We start from the raw sequence: 4325 nt of genomic DNA, 5'->3' as shown, positions 1-4325 counted from the left end.
TGAAATGTTAAAACCAGCAGAAAAACCACCCAGACCTTCACTACATGTTGAAAATTGTTCTGTAACTTACTTTTCTGCAAATCGTATTCACTGAAATACCTCCCAGAGTTCCGTTTTACTACTTAGAAGAAGACTTAGATGCCACATAATTGTCACATATGGTTTTGAAATCCCACATGGAGCATTTAGGGTTTAGACTCAACACTCAAATGCATAACAAACTCAGTGACTGACAGGTAGGCGAATAAGAAATTCCCTGATTTGCAGTTTAAAACTTTGGATGTGGGTGTAGAGTGCAGAAGGCACCTGTCTCTCCAGCTGAAGAAGGAGTCACAAGCTCCCGCTGCCTGAGTGCAACATTTAACATTTTGTCAGTATGCTGGAAACCAAGTGAAAATATTCTTTACGTTTCTGCAGAATGGCATGCTCTTTCTTGTTCAACATCATTAATTATTTATGGTAAATAAATAGCTACTTCACCAAATAAGTAGAGGTAACGCACAACTAAAATTTTCTGTTACATTTTGTCATGGGAAATTGATCAACCCCAAACACCAAAGGGAGGAGTTTTTTTTTTTTTTTGTGTGTTTTTTTTTAATCTTCATCTTCAACTTCCCCTATATTTGTGGTATTAGTGGCCTGAAAGGGGTGTTGAAATGGGTTACACTCTGAACTGCCACTTAGAGATAAGCTGCACTGAGTCTTCCTGTATGAACAAACAGAATATACTTCAGTGTTTTATGCAGAATGAGTCAAGATTACTGTTAGCGTTTCAAACTTCCCAGTTTGACAGATGGAAATTAACTACAGCATCCTTTGAGCACAGTCTTAATCTTATCTAACTGGGGTTTTGTCTATTGACTGGAGTTGATAACCTTTTCACAGCGCTGGTGACTTACAAAAAGGCACGAGAATTCCTAACTATGTACAGTCTGAGAGGGAGGAAACAACAGAGGGACTGAAGATTATTTTGCAGCTTTATTTGAACTGTGAAATCTTAAAACAACCTTAGAGAAGAAACAGAAGTTTTCTCTGAGATCTACTTAGGCATTAAAAACTTAGACAGTTTGGCTTCTTGACATGACACCTCATCATTTACAGAATTATGTGCTGTGTACATTTGTATGTCTACTACATGAATGATAAGACCTAGACATTTGCTAACAATGGTACAGGAGTGTAGGTGCCTTCCTGATTGGCTGAGGATGATTGGGCCATTCAAATAAGAATGATTTTAAAGTTAGGTCATGGGCGCCTGTATTTGATTTGACGAGGAGGAAACTGAAGATGCATTGTTGCTATCAGACTATCATACCCATGCAAAGAGATTTTATCGATAGGTCTCGTATGGTTTGGCCCTTTTCCCCTCGAGCTGTCTGTTCATCAGAGCCGGCGTGTTTCTTTCCTGTTTCCCTGCAGACCTGATGTTTCCTCCGCTGCATTCTGCTGCAGCTACATTAACCAGAGAGAGCCTCATTGAGAATAACAGTCCTTCTGTGGTGCTCTCTGAACAGTTAGTATACAGTATATTTAGTGTTCAGTCACTCAGTGTACTAGACAAGCCTAACATACAGTGCAGTTGTAGCTGTAGAGGGAAGTCCAACGAGTGATTCATGGTGCATTGATCCAGAGTAATATGAGGAAGTTACACAGCGCTGTGCATGGCACATTCTTGCATAAAGAATTGGGGGATAGTGTGAAATACTATTGCAACAAAAAAAAGTATCTTTTTCTCCTCTTGCTCCTTTCCTGCTGAGAGAAAATGGACCACCAATCAGAAGTGTCAGTGATACTTGCCCAGAGAGCAGGAAGGGGCAGGTGATAGCGTAACAGTGCAGGAGGAGAGGTGAGAATCTTTCGGTTCTTATGGTTTTATGTTGCAGCAGCAACACTATTCATAGGTGTAACTATGAAATAACAACTACACTTTATATTTATACCACACATACAGTTCCATAAGTACTTCTTGCACACAGAAGTAAGAAACTATTGAACTGTTGACTATGTCTAAGCAAACCATTATCTCAAATAACTGTGAACCATTGAAGCCTTCAACAGCATTTCACAACCATGACATGTTGACACTTTGTTTCCACACATTTCCTGAGAGCTAGCTTTGCACTTATCTTCCTTGTTTTGACTTCCTCTTTGCTGCACTGAAGCTCAGTGGTCAAACAAATAGTCTTGGGCACGGTGTCATCAGTGTGAACTCTTCTGAGGGGAAAGAACAGTGCTGCTCTTGGACTCATCTTCAGCATGAACAAGTAACAGATTAACATCTAATATCTGAAATGGTGAGTATAAAAGAAACTATCTGTATGTAAAAAGATAAATGTATATAGCATGTGTCTGTATTGAGTCTTTGATAATATATGTTCAAAGTGGTATGAGTATTTATTATTTTTTTTTATTCATCTATGCTTTTGCCAGAGATCAGGCCCCCCACTTAGTGTATTTGACAAGCTGAGTTGGACACTCTGTTTCAGTGAGTGTCAGTTTGTCAAATACCCCAAGTGAGGTGTCACTATTCTGCAACTTCAGGTCACTCTTCAGGCCGACCGGCCAGCTGGGACGACGAAACTGAAAACGCCAATCCTCTTTTCCTGTGAAACTTTTGAGAAAGTGTTTAATGCAGTAATGTTGAAGACAGAAAAAACGTTTAGTCGTGTTTACAACTGCCAGCCTTAATAACTCAGTAAATCTAATATGTAATCCCAGGATTTAAATCTACAATTAATGCATTAAGGCATTGCATGGAGATGTCCAGGCAGAATAAAAGTGGGTTAAATGGGTTCATCATCAAAAGAAAAGGCCTTTTGAGCCAATTTCTATTCTTCAGTCTTTTTACGTTTAGACTTACAGCACAGGACCAACTACTTGGATGTTGTATTTGATAGGTTGCCAATGGTGTGACTGAGTAAATTGAAAATGTCTGCTGGAATTGTATTATGTATTTGTGTTTAACAGCAAATCCATGTACTGGAAACATGTAAATATACTGTATAATCAGCCACGTGTTTTTAAAGTAAAAATCTGACTGACTTTTTCAACCTGCAGAGAGGATAAATGGATCCTATAACTATATATATATAACTATATATACCAATAAAATGTAAAGGGACCCATGGAGCCTCACGTGTCATCTGAATTTGCGTGTGATAACATAATCTGCCTCAATATGTCAGTGTTTAATAAAGTTGAATGAGGTGTGACTTTCTTTTTTTGCACACTGATCTGTGAACTTTTAAGGGTTGTATTTATAATCTGAAACAGAAGTTTATCATCCAACTGACTTCTTAAAGACGACACTTATCAGACTGCCTTGCACTTCCTGTTCCTGTGGAAACACGCTGCATCGCCCATAGGTGCGAGAACAAATACGACACATTCAGTGACTGGCTATATTCTTACCCCGGGCTTAATAGTCGTAAAAGTTTTTTTTTTAATAGCGCTACTGTAAATTACTTGTCGCACATGACTACTACTATTGCTATATGAATGGCTTCTGTGGATGATGCACGGTTGAGTTTCAAAGGCGCAGGGTCACAGATGGTCCCAATCTTATTTTCATGACACCTTCATACACCAGTCTGCTTCATTCTGCCTTTTCAGCTTTGTTTACGTCCAGTCAAGAGTATTTTAGGAGGGGGAAGTTTACATTGTAAAACGCAGTAACCAAAAACTGTGGCTCCCATTGATTTGTAGAAGTTTTTTTGAACGTTGTCCAAATGTCAAGTTGTACCGTACACTGTAACCGCGTCTTGTCCAGCCTCTTAGGCTGCTAGAGATGCTCTTAAATTAACATTTCTCTGGAACTTCAGCACATGTTTTAAAGCCATCTGAATACGTTTAAGTCGGCAAAAGGATCCTTCATTTTTTTTTTTTTTTTTTTTTTACAAGATCAGTTCCTCATTAAACACAGCACAGACATCAACAATAGGTGTACCTTCCCCGAATTGTTGATCCGCCCAGGCTGCACATTTGCCGATGCAATCTGTTATTCTCAACTGATTGCGTTGCACAAGAGCAATGGACCTCCAATAAGGCTGCCAAATTGCACGTTACAACACTTATTTGTAAGTTTTTCCGAAATGAAGTCAAAACCACACCTGCAATGCTGCCTGACGCTAATGGGAATAGCAGAGAAAGTGTCACTGTGTCCTCAGACAGACGTACAGTTTACACGTTGTCTGTCACGTATTTTTCACCGGGAGTTGTAGCACACACTCCAAAGGTATCCATCTGGCGGATTCACTTCACTCCTCATGCTGTGTTAAGATTATCGTGAGTAAATCAGTGGGACGTAATTCAAGTAAATGATTTAA

General features: G+C 39.3%; 1 long non-coding RNA gene across 1 annotated transcript; it reads left to right on the top strand.

Moving 5' to 3' along the window:
- The first annotated feature begins 1781 nt into the window (after positions 1 to 1781).
- On the top strand, positions 1782 to 3122 carry LOC138195957 (uncharacterized). The gene is made up of 3 exons (XR_011178102.1): positions 1782 to 1846; positions 2168 to 2294; positions 2542 to 3122. It is a non-coding gene; the product is annotated as an uncharacterized lncRNA (long non-coding RNA).
- Positions 3123 to 4325: the final 1203 nt, after the last annotated feature.

Source organism: Embiotoca jacksoni, unplaced genomic scaffold (genome assembly GCF_022577435.1).
Source record: "Embiotoca jacksoni isolate LCO1_2020_lvr unplaced genomic scaffold, fEmbJac1.0.p SCAF_13, whole genome shotgun sequence".
Lineage (NCBI taxonomy): Eukaryota > Metazoa > Chordata > Actinopteri > Embiotocidae > Embiotoca > Embiotoca jacksoni.
Note: the sequence above shows the minus strand (reverse complement) of the source record. Positions and strands in the feature narration are given on the sequence as shown.